The sequence below is a fragment of the Phoenix dactylifera genome, unplaced genomic scaffold, assembly GCF_009389715.1.
Source record: "Phoenix dactylifera cultivar Barhee BC4 unplaced genomic scaffold, palm_55x_up_171113_PBpolish2nd_filt_p 000479F, whole genome shotgun sequence".
Taxonomy (NCBI): Eukaryota; Viridiplantae; Streptophyta; class Magnoliopsida; order Arecales; family Arecaceae; genus Phoenix; species Phoenix dactylifera.
Window position 1 is genome coordinate 238,094 of NW_024067900.1, and position 11,838 is coordinate 249,931.

The 11,838-nt window shown below is 41.0% G+C and overlaps 1 non-coding gene across 1 annotated transcript; it reads right to left on the reverse strand.

Annotated features, from left to right (window-relative positions):
- Positions 1 to 10,040: 10,040 nt before the first annotated feature.
- Positions 10,041 to 10,149, reverse strand: LOC120106151. The gene has a single exon (XR_005508376.1). It is a non-coding gene; the product is annotated as a small nucleolar RNA R71 (small nucleolar RNA).
- Between the last annotated feature and the right edge of the window lie 1,689 nt (positions 10,150 to 11,838).

Consider the following 11,838-nt stretch of genomic DNA (forward strand, 5'->3'; position numbering starts at 1 on the left):
TAGGATTTGTGTTTAAGTCCAATTAATTAATTTCCTTTGTTCCTTCTTCAACTTCTTATCAATCAAATTGATTACTCGTGATTCCTAATCACGATTTCAACCATCGGATCGGTCAATACTTCTAGTGTGTGTGACCCCATAGGTTCTATTCTGACTGGTAGTGAGATATATTGTGATCTCTATCACTATATCATTGAAAACTCCTTTCAATGGGTTGGAACGGTTCCAACTCAACTCATTAGGGTTTATCGATCATCAAGATAATCCCTATGAGTCCCACCATCCACCAGTGACACCTAGCAGCATGTAGTGGCTACCCAGTAGAATGGAATGATGAACCTCTAGGTGCAATTAACGTGTGATACAATCCTACTATCGTGGATCCCTACAGGACGGAGGTCATGGACAACTCGTCAAACCCCATCGTCTGTCATATGTCAAGATTTATTCGACTTGAGTTCGATAGTGGAAAACTCTTCTTCACTTTATATTACTGCCCTGGCCAAGGTCTTAGAACTCAGTCTAACAAATCACATAGGATCACTCCTTTTCTATCAAGGTCGATAGATTCCTTATAGGTGCATACCCTACTCCTACAGTGAACCTACTGCAGCCAATCTACACTGCATGGACCCATATGGCTAGAGACCATGTATGTGTGCAGTCAAACTACAATAACCTCACTGTGAGTAGCCGAAGCATCGCAGGTCAAAGGACCAGTCACACTACTGCAACATCAAGCAAGTCACTGACGAGTGGATAGACATCCAAGTGACTTCTTGTCTTGGTCACGCTCAAGACCCTTGTTCTCTAACAAGCACCTGCACTATCACTTCAGTGTCCCTACACTATGAACTCAAGTCTCGTCCATCCAGAAGAAAAGTGATCTGTGCACTGATCGGATCGATCACCGTCCTCGTGATGATCCATTGATCAGGAGCATTTAGAAATTAATCACCAATGATACATGGCTTAAATTCTCAACTCTTGAGAATATGTATCATCATCTTATTAATTTCTTGGACGATTCATAGACACATAAACAATATGAATGAAACGATGCCTTTTATTTATTCAATAATAAATAGTCAAGTACAAAATTATGTCCCTAGAATTAATAATGTGTCAGCCAGATTGGCTTCTAGGGCATACATCTAACAACGCCAACCCGTGGTTGTGCGTGTTTGTATCAATTCTCCTTCCGTATTTTCAACCACAGTGATACCTGATTTCTTGGGTACCACTTGTGTCGGACTCACCCACTTACTATCAGAAATTGGGTAAATGATTCCGGCATCTAATAACTTCACAACTTCTTTCTTGACTACCTCCTTCATGTTAGGATTGAGTCTTCTTTGCATTTCTCGGGTGGGCTTTGCATCATCTTCGAGGTGGATTCGATGCATGCATATGGAGGGGTCAACCCCTTTCAAATCGGCTACAGACCATCCTATGGCATGTTTATTCTCTTCTAGTACCCTTAAAAGTTTACCCTCCTGTTTAGTAGATAAGTTGGCCGCGATGATTACAGGGAGGGTATCTTCTGGTCCTAGAAAGGCATACCTAAGAGTTGTCGGAAGTGGCTTTAACTCAAGTTTAGGTGGAGAACCAATGGAAGGACAAAGTGGTGCGCTAGCAATAGGGGGAAGAGGTTCAGGTCGGATCTTCCAAGGAAGGGAACTCATGGGAGATTGATTGTCGAGTAAGATGTTGACTTCTTCTATGGCCTTGTCTAAGTCAAAATTGTCAATGTCAAAATGGGCCAAGCATGCCTCTAGGGGGTCATCTGCTAAGATATAGGGAAGGGCTTCCTCTACAAGATCATCCATTTCATCAATTAGGCAATACCCGTCTTCCCTCACATGTTGGTCAGCGGCATGAAACACATTCAACTTAATTTTCATGTTTCCAAATGATATATCCATTGCCCCAGTTCTACAGTTGATACATGCATTGGCTGTAGCTAAAAAGGGACGACCAAGAATCACAGGAATTTATTTTTTAAGGTTGGGCACATGTTCCATGTCAAGGACGATAAAATCTACTAGAAAATAGAATTTGTCTACCTTGATAAGAACATCTTCAATCATCCCCCTTGGCATCTTCACCGATCGATCAGCCAATTGTAAAGATACCGAGGTAGGTTTCAATTCACCCAACCCAAATTTTTAATAGACTGAATAGGGTAGAAGATTCACACTTGCCCCTAGATCTAAAAGTGCTCGATCAATGAAGTTATCTCCTATGACACAGAAAATAGTGGGAGCGCCAGGATCTTTGAATTTTGGAGGGGTGTTGTGTTGGAGAATGGAACTTACCTGCTCAGTTAGGAGGACCTTTTTAGGCACATGTGTTCTAGATTTTCGCTTTTGGGTGCAAAGGTCTTTGAGAAATTTGGCATAGGAGGGAACTTGTTTGATGGCATCAAGAAGTGGGAGGTTGATTTTAACTTGTTTGAAGATCTCCATCATCTCTTCTAATGAAGTTCCCTTCTTGCCAAAGGGAGAGGGTGCATTAAGTGCTTCAGGGAATGGAGCCTTTGGAATGTGGGTTGTGGCAGATGGTGGACTAGCTGAAGAAAGTTTTGGGTTTTCATGTGATACATTCCTCTCCTCTTCTTCACCTTTCTTATTGTTACCCTCCCCAATCTTATTATCTATTATACGTCCACTCCTTAGGGTAGTCAAAGCATTGGCTTGCTCATGATTTTTTCGAGTTTCTTGAGCCACGTATTGTCCCCTAGGATTACTCATTGGTTGACTTGGAAGCTTACCTTCCTCTCGCTTGTTTAATGCATTGGCTAGTCGACCCATTTGGGATTCTAGCTTAGCAATTGATTGCGTGTGAGAGTGTAATAGTTGTGTGTTTGCCTCCAAACCTTGAAGGGCAGTCAACACTTTCTCCTCAAAGGCTGTATTTCTTTGGGTTGAAGGAGGAGGGTGTTGAATTGAGTTGAGGGACGGTAGAGATGAAAATTCTGAGGGTTTTGAAAATTTTGGGAGTAGGGTTGGGCAGTATTCGAAGCTTGCTGCCTCCAAGAAAAATTTGGATGATTCCGCCATCCCGGATTATATGTATTGGAAAATGGGTCATTACCTGGTCTGGGCTGTGTTTGGGCAGCATTGATGTGTTCTTGCACGAGTTCGGGATATTGGGGTGCTGAGGGGCACTCATGAGTAGGATGCGATGGGCTAGAACAGATAGCACACACTTGTGCTTGGGAAGAGCTAACGACATGTCCTCCTATCATCAGTTGGTCAATCTTATGGGACAATGCATCTACCTTGCTAGACAGGTCCATAGAATGACTTATTTCACAAATGGTCCCTTTTCTTTGAGAACTCGGGGGTGCTTGACGAGAAAAGGAAGCATGGTGAAGAGAATTTTCATTAAGATTTTTAAATAATTGCCATGCTTCATGCTCATTTTGAAGCATAAAAGTTTCTCCGCATGCAGCATCGATCATCGTTCAGTCAATCCGTCATAGAAACATTGCACTAACTGCCACTTAGGTATTTGATGATGAGGACATTTACGGATTAGGTCCCGAAATCTCTCCCAAGTTTCATGAAATTCTTGTCCCTCAGTTTGGGAGAAGCTTGTAATGGCACGTCTAAACTGGTTCGTTCTTCCTATGGAAAAGTATTTTTTAAGAAATTCTTGTTGCATTTGATCCCAAGAACGAATCGAGTTGGCTTCTAAAGAATTCAGCCATTGCTTGGCTCTATCTTTAAGGGAGAAGGAGAATAATCTAAGTTTCAGAGCATCATCAGTGAAGTTCTGAATCTTGACAGTGGTGCAAATCTCAAGGAATTCATCTAGGTGTTTATATGGGTCTTCATTGGTGAGCCCATAAAAAGATGGGAGCATTTGGATCACACTAGACTTTATTTCGTATTGTACAGCTGCTACTTCAGGTAATCGAATACAAGATGGGGAAGTGTAAATGGTGGGAGTAAAGTACTCCCTCAGGAGTTTGGGTTGTTCTTCAGCCATCTCAAGAGGTGGGGATGATTCTATTGTTCTGATCTCAGCTCGAATATTTCTAAGGGTCCGTTCTATTTCAGGGTCAAAAGGTAATAGGTCACGTACTCTAGAACGACTCCCTTGCATACACTAGTACTTGATCAATCAAGCATGCAATAAAAGAAAAACACATAAATCCTTGTATTTGTCCTAAAATCACTAGACAGCTCCTAACTGGTTTGAAGAGGGCACCTAAGCCTCCAATCCGGTCTAATGAACCGGGTTGACCAGGTAAGCTCCCAGGTAAGTGGAGGGGTCACGATGCGTTCGCAAAGGTCCCACTTAAAACCCACTTGCCTCGAACAGATGAACTGTCTCCCTTATAGGGACAAAGCTTGCCTAGACATCAACTAAGCCACAGAGCGAAATTGGTGCAACTTTCGGTGATCTTCGTCCTATTGAGCTCGAATGTCCCTAGGAGCCAATGTCTAATTGATTTTAATTAAAGTGACACTATGTGAGATTGAGTTCACCTAAGTTGGGCAAGAGTCCGGTGATGAAATCCGGCTCTTATCTTGTTGGGGTGATTGCCCTTACTATGTGCGGATTAATTTGTGTACATGTATCAAGCATGCATTCACACTTTTGCTGAAATTAAAATCAAACAATCACCACAAAATTTCAATCTAATAATAAATTTAAACAAGAAAGGTTTAGAGGTTACCAAAGAAAATTTTTCCAGCAATTTTAAATTTTTTTTTAGGCAAACCTCTACAGCATTTCTTTTCCAGCTATTTTTCTTTTGATCATCCCAGATTTTTCCTTCGATTCCTGATCAAATAAGACCAAAAGAAAAATTGAAAAAAAAAATAGTAGAAGAGAAAAAGAAGATAAGAAAAGTAACAATAATAGAAAATAATAATTTTTTTTTATATATATTTGTTTTTGAAATTTTTTTAATTAATTAATTTTTTTTAATGATAGGAAAAATAACTATTCTAGCAATCCCCGGCAACGGCGCCAAAAATTGATCGGTTATTTCAATTTCAAAAATAAACCACTCAATAGCACGTATCCCGTAGGATAGTGATTACGGGTGTCGGTCCACAGGGATTGGAGACAAGTTATTTTTCTCTAATTGAATTGTTACTTCAAAGGGTATAAGCTAGAGTAAATGATAAAAACTAAGAATTAATGTGGATATAGTAGTACGAATTATCAATGGAGAGAGGTGTTTAGGGCTAGATTCCACCGATAGAGTTGTATCCGTGACGCTTTTAATGATTGAGTTGTATTAAAGACTTAATTGCTTCCGACTACAAGCCAAAGCAATCATTAAAAATTATGATTAATTCGCAGCATGAATCATCTAAGTCTAGCACAAACCATCTACTCTAACGATAAGCATGACCTGTCTAACCTAGCATGATGCATCTGATCATTAAATCATTAAACATGAAATCGATATCACATGAATATCTCCTCCAAACCACAGGTGTTGGATTCGATGAAATAGATCAATCTATGTAAAATATTTTATGCAAGATAAATGATTCACATAAATTGGATAAATCATAAGATCAATTGATAAATTCTTCATCATGCAACCATCTTACAATACAAACTCAAATCAATAAAAATGAAACGAATAATCCTCTTTGGCTTCATCAAACCCCTAAACCGAGGCTTAGCTGCTCATGGTGCTCGTCATCTCCATTGGTATGCTGAAGAACTCCTTTGCCATACGCCTCAAACCCTCTCTTGGTTTTTATTCTCTTTTCCTTCTTTTTTTATTTCTTTCTCTTCACCGAAACAGAGCAAGCTCTGTTCTCGAACCGAGCTTCCCCCCCCCCCCTTTCCGATGGCCACCCTCCTCCTTTTAATCTCCACGGGCGCTGGTTCAATGTGGAATAAAATCATATCTTCCCCAATTTTGGGCGTGCGGATGGAAGGGAAGGAGCTGGACGCGCTGAATCTCGGATCTCGCTCGGAATGGCAGCTGTGAGGAGGCGGGGATGCAGGCGGATGCCTGATGCGTGGCTGGCTGGAGACGTGAGGTGTGCCGGCACGATCTCTGCTGATCTGGTTGCGATTGGGAGCTGAAATCTGGGACGCCTCGGCTGTGGAAGGAAATTCGGATGGCCGGAGATGTGCTGCAGACTAGAATCGTGCCATGGATGCGTTGAAGACGCTTCGGACGAACGCCTGATTCGCTGGCTGCATCGCGGGATGAGAGGAAATCTGGGAGGATCTGAAATGTTGGGACACGATGAACGGAGTGGGGAGAGGATGGATTCTAGAATCGGCTGGGAGGAAGATGATGCTTAACTCGCGGATGCTGGGAGGATTGCATCGCAGGATGAAGAGGAAGAGGCGGGGTCATCCGGGATTTGGGATCTTGAATCCGGAGGAGACGCAGACGGTGATGGCGAGAATCGGGTGGCTGGGTCGATTTGGAAATCTCCCCTGTTTCGGTGCTGCATTGGGGCCGACTGGGAGGGAGATGAGCTTTGTTTTGAAGCAAAGGAAAAACGTGTGGATTTGAGCCTGGGAGATTTGCTGGATACGGGGGATGATGAATCGCATGAGGATTCGTCTGGGAAGCTTGGATTGGCTTGGATAGTTGAGAAAATATGGGAAGGATAGGGAAGGATGGGAGATGATCCGAAATAGGGGGAAAGAAGAGGAGAAGAATGATGCGGAAGATGAATACGGGCGTGAGTGAATTTTATTATTATTTTTTTAGAGAGGTGGTTGGGGTCCACTCGGGTAGGTTGGGAGGGCTTTGTTTTGCTAAGTTGGGAAGCCTGGTGCACATGGGAAAGATGACGTGGACAAAGAAATGGGTAGCTTCATGTACATGTGGAAGAAAGTAATCCACACATGAAACAGATTGGGACTAATTCGTGAATGGGGTGACTCGACCTGCACACACATTAGACTAAATCGATATAAAAAATTAAACCAAACTTGAATTACCTCTAATAATTTATTAAAATGAAATGACGAGGGGAAACACATTTTCTTCTGTTAATATTTAAAATATGTGTATAACAATAATAATAAGTACTATGTAAAATAGATAAATTTGTACATTATCTAGCACTTATCATGGAGCACCCGCATCCAAGCTTCCCGCTCGACAGCGTCCATGCGGAGTCTTTCCATCTTCGCCAGGACGATCCCGTTCGTCCGCTCATCCCAGCACTCGTCCGCCCGTCTCAACCGTGATCAGCTCACTCATCCCAGCATCCCATGAATCTTCCCAGCGGCCGTCCGGAAGAGATCGCGCTCCTCCACAGCGTCCGCCCGAGCCCGAGCGTCCCAATCATTTCGTTCGCTCAATCCGCCTCCTCCAGTGATGCAACCATTTCCATCTCCAGCATCCCGATCAACGCCCCTTCTTCCGCCCGTTTCACACGCCTCCCAACTTCCTCCATCTTCGTTCTTCAGCATGCGACCCCGTATCCCATGCTTCCGTGATTCACTTCCCGGATTTCAGCCGTCCACAAGCACTCTCCCGGCGTCACAGCAGCACCTGCGTCCGAGAATCATAGAACCCGCGATCGGGCATCCCGCAGCTAGCCGAGATGGGCATCCCGGACGACCTCCTCCTCCCAGCGAAATTCCAGCATCTTTATTTTGGAAATTTTGGTTTTAATTTGTGAGGAAATCTTGTTTTTGTGGGAGGTTTTCATTGTATAAAATAGGGGAGGGGTCGGCTGGGAGGTGGGGGCTTCATTCCCACACAAAAATGGGGGATCCCTCATTCAGAAAAACAGAGGCGCCGGGCTGCTGCAGTGGAAGAAAACAAGAAAGAAGAAGAGAAAGGGAAACAGGGGATGCCCTGTTTCCGAAAATAAAAAGAAGAAAAAAATAGAGAGTGAGAAAGGGAGGGATGTTGATGTTTGTAATGGTTTGCTAATTCCGTTGGCAAAGGGTGATGGATGAATCCTTGTCATGTTGCTTTCATCAAGTATACTCTAAACTTTTATTCTAATTGTTTTATATCCATTGGTATGTTTTGAATTCTTGAATATTTATTTATTAGATAGATCTTTTATGGTTTATATATATATTGATGCATGGATTGTTTCGATGTTTGATTTGTCGTAGACGTAACCGGCACGATAAATACTTAGATGTTGAATTCATGTTTTCAGATTGTATACTCCATGATTAGAACTACTCTATCATATTAATCTTTAATCAAGAATCGCCGAGTTTATTTATTGAAAGTAATATTGTCAAGGAGGATTCCGGATCCCTAGCTTTCTCTATATTCTTGAACTTTGTTTAATTATCTATTAATCCTCTGCTTTTAACTTTTGAAAATCAACTGAAAAATACATCTAAAAATTACGCTAATAATCTTTAGATCGTTCCCTGAGGAATCGACCTCGGACTTCCGAGTTATATTACTTGTGCGATTCTCCTGCACTTGGGAGAGCAATTTTTCGAAATCATCAAGTTTTTGGTGCCGTTGCCGGGGAACGGCTGAGTTATTAGTATAATTTTAGATTTAATTAGTACCTTAGTAATTAGTATTTGTCTTTTGAAAAGAAAAAAAAATCTTTACTACTATTTTTAATTCCCTACACAGTCTGCATCGAACTCTGATATCATAGAAATTAGCCGTCTGATTTGACTCAAATTTGGTCCGCTAGTGCAAGACACGTTGTTAGCCGTCTGAGACTTTTAAGACCATTAGATTAATATAAAACCTTGCTGATTTCTATTTTGAATTTTCTGCGTTTAATTTTTTTTAGAATCAGAATTTTATTATATCTCATTAACCCTTGTTGCTAATTGAAAATTGAAAAAAAAAGAACAAAAAACTAAAATTTCAAATTTTAAATTTTAAATTTCAGAATTCAAATTTCAAACTTCAACTCATAAAATTTAAAAAAAATAAATAATTTGCTTGATCACCTATTCAATGAAATTTAATGTCATGTCATAAAACATTAAAAAAAGATCTCTTGATTGTTGCATATAGTATAAGGCATCAGCATAAAATATTCTAAGGGCTGAACCCATTTAAAAAGATAAGGTCGGGATTTCATCACTCGTCCTTAGCCCAAAAATCACCCCAGTACATAAATATCCTAAGCTTAACTAAAATCAACTAGACGTTGGCCCCTAAGGACATTCGAGCTCAATAGGACGAAGACCACCGAAAGTTGAACCAATTTCGCTCTGTGGCTTAGTTGATATCTAGGCAAGCTTTGTCCCTATAAGGAAGATTGTTCATCTGTTCGAGGCAAGTGGGTTTTAAGTGGGACCTTTGCGAACGCATCGTGACCCCTCCACTTACCTGGAAGCTTACCTGGTCAACTCGGTTCATTAGACCAGATTGGAGGCTTAGGTGCCCTCTTCAAACCAGTTAGGAGCTGTCTAGAAATTTAAGAAAAATATTAGAAATTGAGGTGTAATGTTTTGTTGCATGCTTGGTTGTGAATAGATTTTTGTTTTAGGGTGTCGTTTTAGGTTATCTTTAGTTGGTACTTATATTTTTAAAAAAAAATAAAAAAAAGAGAGGAAAATATTTTGCATGCTAAAGTGGAATAGGGACGATACCGGTCGATTAAGTCGTACAACTTTAGATCATCCCTTAGGACATACCCTTGAAATTCCTTCTCAATATTTCACACCTTGTGAGATGGCTAATTTAAATGAAGATGCGGGAAGTCACTACGATCGAGAACGTGAACCCCATGTTATGACTCTAAGACAATACCTACAACCGACTAGGACTAGTCAGCCTTCATGCATAATTTTTCCTGATAATGTAGGACATTTTGACATCAAACCCGGGGTAATTCAATTGCTTCCCAAGTTTCACGAGTTAGAATCTGAGAGTCCGTATCTTCATTTAAAGAATTTTGAAGAATTGAGCATTACATTTAGAGTGCCAAACGTCACCGAGGATGTCCTCAAGTTGACATTGTTTCCTTTCTCTCTAAAGGATAAGGCCAAAACATGGCTAAACTCTTTGCGACCTAGATCAATAAGAACTTGGCAAGATATGCAGAGAGAATTTTTAAAGAAGTTCTTCCCCACACAAAGGACCAACTTTTTGAAAAGACATATTAGCAATTTCCAACAAAAAGATAATGAAACATTTTATGAATGTTGGGAAAGATTTAAAGACCTTCTTCTCTCATGCCCTCATCACGGGTTCGAAACCTGGAGAACCATTAGCTTCTTTTATGAAGGTTTATCTCCACAGTTGAAATAGTTTGTAGAGACCATGTGCAATGGTAGATTTTTAGAAAAACACCCTGATGAAGCGTGGGAGTATTTGGATTCCCTTGCGGAGACTGCCCAACTTTGGGATAACGGGGATAGAAATAACAAGTCTTTGCCTAAGCCTACTAGCTCTGTACAGGGAGGCCTTTACAACCTCAGAACTGAGGATGATCTTCATGCTAAAATGGCAGCCCTCACTAGGAAGGTAGAAGAAATTGAGCTTAGGAAGATTGAGCCTGTCAAGACTATAGAGCTTAGAAACGAGTGTTGTGGTATTTGCGATATGTCGGGTCATACCACTACAGATTGCCCCACCATACCGGCATTCAAAGAAGTCTTGCACGATCAAGCAAATGCTATGAACTCCTACCAAAAGCCTTATAACGATCCATACTCGAATACCTATAACCCTGGTTGGAAGAATCATCCAAATTTTAGGTGGAAAAATGATCATCCTCAACAGTCACACCATTCAGCGCCTCCACCTGCACATCCTACTTTTGCATCACCACCCTCCCAAAAGCCGAATATCGAGGATACCTTGCAATCTATATAAACTTTTCTACAAGGTCAAGCTAATATCAATGCTCAAAATACTCGAAATTTTGAAGATATAAGGAACCAATTGTCAATGTTGACTACCGTCCTAAGTACCCAAGAGAAGGGTAAGCTTCAAGCTCAACCCCAACCTAATCCACAAGTGCACGGTAGTAATAATACGGCTTCTTCTAGTTCGCATACAGAACATGCAAAGAGCATCATGACTTTGCGTAATGGGAAAGTCATTGATCAGACCGTTCCATTGAGACCGCGAGTCACTTCTAATTCTGATGCTCCCAAAGTCGATGAAAGGAACAAAGAAGAAGTTGAGGTCCCAACTTCTACCGAGAAAGTTGAATGTCCTTTTCCTCCACCTTTTCCACAACGGTTAAAGCCGTTGCAAAAGCTCGAACCTAATTCTGAAATTCTTGAGCTTTTTAAGCAAGTAAAGATCAACATACCTCTTCTTGATGCAATTAAACAAGTACCCTCATATGCCAAATTTTTGAAGGACTTGTGTACTGTCAAGCGCCGATTAAATGTTAAGAAGAAGGCATTCTTAACTAAAAATGTGAGTGCTATTTTGCAGCACAACATTCTCCCTAAATTTAAGGATCCAGGTTGCCCAACCATCTCATGCATCATAGGCGACTTTAGGATAGAGCGAGCATTGTTAGATTTAGGGGCGAGTGTGAATTTGTTGCCATATTCTGTATATGAGCAACTTGGTTTAGGTGAGTTGAAGCCAACCTCCGTCACTTTGCAATTAGCTGACAGATCAGTTAAAATTTCAAGAGGGATTATCGAGGATGTATTAGTCCAAGTAGACAAGTTCTATTTTCCTGTCGATTTTATCGTATTGGACACACATCCGGCTTCGAACTCACAATCTCAGATTCCTGTCATTTTAGGACGTCCATTCCTTGCAACTTCTAATGCATTGATTAATTGTAGGAATGGCGTCATGAAGCTTTCTTTTGGTAACATGACCTTAGAACTGAACATTTTTAATGTGTGCAAACAACCCAATGATCCCGAAGAGAGTAAGGAGGTTGATTGGGTTGAAACCATTGCAGAAGA